Source organism: Gossypium raimondii, chromosome 7 (genome assembly GCF_025698545.1).
Source record: "Gossypium raimondii isolate GPD5lz chromosome 7, ASM2569854v1, whole genome shotgun sequence".
In the NCBI taxonomy this organism is placed as follows: domain Eukaryota; kingdom Viridiplantae; phylum Streptophyta; class Magnoliopsida; order Malvales; family Malvaceae; genus Gossypium; species Gossypium raimondii.
In genome coordinates this window covers 27,712,180-27,719,882 of record NC_068571.1, presented here as the reverse complement: position 1 = coordinate 27,719,882, position 7,703 = coordinate 27,712,180, and positions in this window count along the sequence as shown.

The following is a 7,703-nucleotide window of genomic DNA, read 5'->3' as shown; positions in this document are numbered from 1 at the left end:
AATTTCATATTTAACATGCAAACCAGAAATTTAAATAAAAAAATGGAATAAGGGAATAAATCCGTTTCTTTGTTGATTTGCACATGAAAGTCGGATTTCCTTTGACAAACGTAAGATTATCTCGATTAAAATTGAAAACCAAAAAGAAATAAATAAAAACTACTTAATTAAATGCATGGGTCAAAATTGATCCAAGTTAAACAAATTTTATGACATAAAAAGAACTAAATTGAAAAAAAAATGTAAAATAAAAACCCTAAAACTAAACTAAGTTGCTCACTTGGTCAAGCCTTCTAAGGTGAGGCTAAACACACCTATTTATAGCCAAAATTTTCTAACCTAACTAGGTTAATTGCAACCTTAAAAACGGATAAATATTTATTGTGTGAACTAAAACACCTTTATTAATTTAGTCTAAGTCGTCGTCTGGTGTCGCGATAGTTCCTTTTGTGGCTGAATTCCTTGGCTTCAAAGTCTGGTGTTGCGACACCACAGCTTGGTGTCGCGACGCTATCATTTTCGTTTGCATTCTAAGCCCGAAATTAATGTCCTACACACTCGAGTATCTCGTTAGTTCATCCTTAGGCCCGCATAGGCCCATTAGGTCATCATAAGGCTAAAAATTGTGTAAAAATGCTTATTTTATGGAAATTAAACATAAGCTAATAAAAACTAAAAAATTAATAAAAACATATATAAGAGCTAGAAAACAAGCTCGTTAAGTGCCGATGTAACGATTCGAAAGTCAGTGGTATCGGAAAATGTAGTTTTGGGACCACGTTTCCATAAACCAAAACCATAAATATTTTTATTTAATGTTTACGGAGTTATTTTTAGAAGTGAATTGAATTTTGGTTGGGCATTTTTTTCGAATTAGTGCTTAATTAGGATACATAGACTAAATCGTAAAAGTGTCAAAAGTTTAATTCTTAAGGAATCATCAATTAGAATTTAATATGAGGGTCTTGTATAGCAATTATACCCCTTTAGTGTTATAATGGTCCATTGGTAAACTATATATTTGTATAATGTTATAAAATTTTCATAAAGTAATAAAAATATATTATAATAAAAAAAAGTTGGTGAAGAAGAAAAACATTTTAGTTCATCATTCTACATGCAAAAATCAAACTAAAAAGGGGGAGAAAAAGAACTCACACACGAGCTTAGGTTTTTATTTTCAATGCTTTAATTGGTTAGTTCAATTTAGTCATTTTCTTGTAATTCTTATGTTTTCGTAATCTTAGGAACTTAAGCTAGCTAACCAATGTCGTATTTTTCTTTACTGTTAAAGAATTAAGATGTTGCCATTGTTAGATAGTAGAAGCTTTTGGTGGTATTTTGATATATTTTAATTTTGGAGTTAAAAAAGGACTAAATTGTAAAGTCAATTGATGATTTTGTGCAATAGGAGATAAATTGAAAAAAAAATTGAATTTTGTGGTAGAAATGAGAAATAGGATGTCAAATTAGACCTAGAGTGAAACCGACATGAAAATTGGGGGCTAGATTTGAAATTATGTTAGTCCCAGTTTTAGGGACTAAATTGAAGAAAATAAAAAAAGTTACATAAATTAGCAATTGAATGTGAATTTGATTGTGTACTGATAATTTTGTATGTTTGTTTTACTTAATAGCTAACGTCGTCCCGGATCACTCGAAAAAGAAGGGAAAAGATAAAGTCGTCGACGGATAAGTTTAGAGTTTACGGTTTGTGTTTCTATAATTCAAACTAATTAATTTTTTTTGCATTATGAACTATTGCATGGTAATATCTCAAGGTGAGTTAGTTTTTAGGGAAAATGTTGTGAAATGATAGATTGAATAGAATGGATTTGATTGAATGATTAGTTGTGATAAGGGACTAAATTACATAGTTGTGAGAATAATGTATATTATTTTATATGTAAAATTGAATTGTTATGGAATTGAATAATGTTGTTATGTATATATGAATAGATGATTTGTTGATGAATTTGTGATATGGAATTGAAGAATTGGTTTATAAATTGAATTGAGAAACTTGTGACCCTATTAACTGTTCAAGTTATATATAACTGTGTTGGGGAGTGCCGGGCATGCCCTTTTTCGATTAGACTGACCAATGCCAGGCACATCTATTTTTCGATTTTACTGACCAGCGCAGGGCGCAACTTATTATTTCAGATTTATCCAACAGGTATTGAGTGCCAAATCGATATGTTGGTTGGATCCATGTATCTATCCAAGTCTGGGTCATGTTAATAAGGAAATAAAATAGGAATTGAAATTATGGTATGTGAAACAAATTTAAATAAAGACGATTATGATCTTTAAATGTATATAATGGTAATTGATATGGAATGAGATATTAATGCTTGATACTTTTATAAGTATGAAATGGTAGTGTGATGCTTCATATTAGTACTTTTGTTAGATTGATTAATAAAGCTACGAAGAAATGAAAGTTTACATGTTAATTTGCATATCACCTATTACTTTTAATTCATGCATTTGGATTTATTATATTATGTTTAAATGTTTAGATTATAGAAATACCATTGAGCATACTTAGCGTACAGTTTTGTTTTCCATGCACATACTTTTGATTCGATCGTCAACTTCAACATCCATCAGCAATCTCGGACTTAAGTGTTTGTGATAGTTTATTTTGGTCATGGTATGTACCTAAAGAGTCATTTGTTAAATAATTTCTATTTTGAATTTTGTTGGCATTTTGAGAATCTTGTGTATATGATATATATATGTGAGTGATGGCAATGCTATCTTGTTGAATTGGTTGGTAACTTTGTTTACAAGTTGTTAAGGTAATATGCTTGAAATATGCTTAGTAAATGAATGGTATGTATAGGATAGCTTTGAATGATTTTGGCAAGGTTTTGTGCATGTTTTTATGGTTGATATTGAATCATTAGTCTAAAGTGTTTCAAATGGTTAAATGTTGTATGTCATATTAATGGAATTGTGGTGCCTTGGAAGGCATATTGATTGGTTTGAATATAGTGTTATGTTTGAATTTGGATTGGTGGATTGAGGTGTCAATTGTGGCATATTGGTTAGGCACTTAGGTTGGTTGATATAAGTGATGGGTTTGGTTTAATATTGATGCTTTTGAAATGGCTAAAATTTTGTATAATGTGTTTTTTGTGGCATAAGTGAATTAGGTTTAAAAAGCTTGTTTTAGAAGGTTTCTACAAGTAGACACCACTTGATACATGGCTTGGCACATGACCGTGTGCCATACACGGGCACATAGCACGGCCGTGTAGTCTTCATGTTTAAGGTGATTTTGATGCACACAACCACAGTTTGTTACACAGCCGTGTGACATATTTTGAATATTTACACTTTTGACCCACACCACAGCAGTAAGTTACATGGTCTGTTCGGATGGCCGTATGAATCTAACCCCACACAACATCAGGCTGTTACATGGCTTGACCACACGGTCGTGTTTCCCATCCAACACAGCCTCAACCTTTCACACAATCAGGGGACACGGCCTTGTGACCCCTATTTACAGAATTTTCCTAACTTTTTATTTTTGTTTCAGTTTGATCCTTGTTTAATATCATGTTAGTTTTAAGCTTTCGTAAGTTTGATATAGACTCAGACTATGTTGTATTGCATGTGTTTCTTGATTATATATGAATAAATTGATTTTGAATTGAAATTTTAGACTATGAAATGTAATTATTTTTTCTTTATTTTTTGTAGCACCTTATTGCTCTGGTTTAGTGACCGGATCGGGTATGAGGTGTTACATTTGGTGGTATCAAAGCCAAAGGTGTAGCAGCCCGCTCGACGGAGACTCCATATTTAGTTACTGTTTGGCATATAATTGGTAAAGTAAATGTAATAGCCCATTTTTAGTGGTGTCAAAAATGGTGGTTTTGGAACCACGGTTCCAATAAGAGAATAAATATTTTCTTATTTATTTAAAGATGATGGGATTATATTAGGTCGTATTAAAGTTTCGTTAAGAAATTTTAAAGTTTAAATGGTTAATTAAGTAAAAGGACAAAATTGTAAAAGTTGCAAAAGTGGGTTTCTATTATTAAAAAGGGTTAAATGGCTATGGAATGGAAATCTAATGAACTTAGATGGTAATTATACCATGTTACAGGTTAATGGATGTACATGGATAGGTTTTATTGTAATTATGTGTTTTTAAAAGGGGTAAAATAGTAAAATAATAATTAAGACTAAATTAAACTGAGAAAAAGGTGGTCATATTCTTCATTTGATCACCCAAAATCGATTAGCCATTAGAAAAGGGGGAGAAGCTTTCATTCATGGTATTTTACGTTGCATGGTATATATTCAAGTCCATTTTTTATGTTTTTGAGCTCGTTTTAGCTTACTTTATTTATCCCAAGGGTTAATTTGCAAAACTGTTAAAGGTTGAGGGACTTTCCATAGTTGATTTTGAATGTTTTTAATGTTAATTGATAGATTATTACTTTTAGTTTTTAAACAAACATGTTTTGTTAAAGGATTTTAGTGAATCTAGGGTTTAGGGATTTATTTATGAAAATAGTAAAATTTATGGTAACATTATGAAATGATGATTTGAGCGGGTTGATATGAGTCCCTAAAAAGTTCGACTAGCATGTATAGAGGGTAAAAATAGTAATTTTACAAGTTTCAAGCTCAATGACTAAATTGTGGAAAAGTTATAATAGAAGGGGTAAATTCATAATTTTATGATAATGTGAATTATTGATTGAATTGAATACTTGAAATTATTTGAAGTACTTAATTGAATGAAATTATCTATTTAGATCAAGATAAAAAATAATCGAATTTAAATCGAGGAAAGGCGAAAGTTTTGGATTAGTCTCCAATTCTACTTCTACGACTATAGTTATCGAGGTAAGTTCATATGGATTATAATCGTATTAATGATAGTTAAATTGATTATCTACTATATCGTGTTAGTGATAAATGAACTTGAATATACATATATCGATGCTTTGAGCAATTGACAGATAAATAGTCCCATTTGAACCTTAAGAATTCTTAGGATACGAATTACATGTCATTAGGTATTTCATGTTTCGGGTGCTGGTCTTGAATGTCCTACCGATGGCCGAGGTCTTGCATTTGTTGTGGATTCTCCACAACTCGTGTGAGCAGCATCGTGTAGCTAACATTCCGATCCAAAACTCGTGTGAGCATTATTGAAAAGGAAAGGTTACGATTATATGGAAAAACACACTGTGTGTGTGCATTCCCGGGTATCTGATGTAATTCTAGATGGGTCAACGAGTATGCAAAGGTTAATGGCAAGGTATGTATACAATTGGACAATGGTTCATGATCCTATGAAAAGTTTAATGAGTTTAATGATGTGTACATGAAATCTATTTATGATATAGTTGAACTCATACGTATCATGTATGAACTTACTAACTTGTGAGTTTCATGGTGCTTGTATAGGATTTTACTAAGCTTATGGACTTAGTAATGATATTATGCTTATTTTATAATGTGTGCTTAAGAAATGGTAAGTTATGTTTGAGTTTATACGAGCTTACTAAGCATAGGTTGCTTATGTAGTTACTTTCCTTTGTTTTGTAGATTATCGGAAGCTTGTCAGTGATCTATCACACTATCTAGCAACCCTTTCAGTAGATTTTGAGTTATTTTGGCCAAGGTTATAAATGGCATGTATAGGACCTTTTATAATGTTAGCTTTTGAATGTTTTAATGATCACTTTGGTTTGAATATGCTTTTGGAGTAGATATCTTGTTTGATGGAGCTTTTAGAGCTTTGGCAAATTTATGTTCTTTGGTTTCTTTAGGTACTTGTAATATATGGTACTTTTGGTATGTTTTTGATTAAAAGAGAATGCTTATAATTGATTTCATTAGGGAGATAAAGTGACTATGTTTTGTGTTTAAAATATGACTATACATTGATTTGTTTTGGTTAATGATGATTTGGTATAAATGTGGTGCCTTTGAATGGCATATTGGTTAGATGAAATAGGATGTTTGAAATGGTATGTTTATAAGTGTTTGAAAGGTGTTTAGGTCTTTTGAATGTATACACAAGATGGATGCTTGGTTAGGTATGTTTTGGTCTTGAAATGGCTTGTTTTTAGGGTCAAATTATGGAGCACACGGCCTGGGACACGGGCTATCACACTACCGTGTGTCACAAGTCAAAGAGTTACACGGTCTAGCACACGTTTTACGACACGGTCATGTGACCCTACTCAGTGAGTTACACGGCTAGAGACACAGGCTGGGACACGGTCTTGTGTCCCTTTGTTCAATTGTTACACTGTCTGGGCTATGTCACACAACCTAGCCACACAGCCGTGTGACCTCTATTTTCAAATTTTGTAACTTTTTCCCAAGCTTTTTAATTTGTTTCGAATTAGTCTTGAATTGCTTCTAATATGATTTTAGGGCCTCGAAAGCCCGATTTAAGGCCTAAATGTACATGTATACTAGGTTATTGATGAGCTTATGTGATTGTTGTTAAATGACATTATTGAAACATTGTAACACCCCAAACTCGGCCTAAGAGTTATGGCCGAATCTGGCAGTGTCACATTGAGGTGCTTAGTGTAAAACTTGTTGTCGTTAAAACCCTTAAAATTAATTAATCATTTTGTTATTAAGTGGTGATTCCAAAACGGGTTGTTCATTTCCAAGCGTGCATCATTGAAAGCTAATCACTTTTAAAACGTTATAAATTTTCCAAGATCTGATTTATTGTGGAAGTTTTGATTTAGGAAATGTTGTGAAAACGTGGTGTCTTTGAAAATAATTACCTTTTGAAAACCCGTCTTTTTCTACAACTAGCAGTTTATAACTTTAAAGAGGTTTTTTTTTACAAAAAAATACCCAAATTCAGTTACTTATAAAAAAATCTAAAAACAAAAGCTGATGCGGTTATGTGGCCATTATCGAGTCCCTCGCAGCACCGAGCCGCCTACAACTGGGGATTACCTGTACAGTTAAACAGGGGGGTGAGTTTATGAAAACTCAGTGTGTAATCCCCTAACAAGCAAACAATCAATTAAACAATAGATAAATGCTGTTTGGGCTCGAGCTCATTACGAATGATCAGATTCAATGTGGGCCTAAGCCCTTTCCCGTAACAGTAAATGATTGGGCTTGAGCCCATCACAATGCCAGTAATTTGGAGGGCCTTTGCCCAATTTCAGTAATAGTATCTGTGGGGCCTTGGCCTATAATAGTAACAGATATCAGTCATCTAGTGAACAGTATGTAATATCATTAATCGATGTAGTAACACTACAAAATCATTAATTAGTGTAGGTATGTAGTTAGAAATCCTACCCAATCTAGCCTCTACACACCACTCCGTCTTGTCAAACACACCATGTGGGGATAAAATCGACCCATCCAGCCAGACACACCAAGATTAGCACCGGTTGCGGCACTAAACAGTATTACATTAAAGCTGCTAGTAAATTAAACGGCATATAACCATCAGTAGGTCCACAATCGTCTTGGGCGACCTGTGCAACCTTATCAGTATGGTACACTTCCTCCAAATATAACAACCCATCCTCATGCAATATATCGTGACATAATATCATAAGTGTATGCAAAATGTCATGCTCAATCATAGTCATACATATCATAAAGTAAATCAGTCATACATAATATAAGGCCATAACAATCATTTCATCTCCTAGGGGTATAACAGTCATTTTACC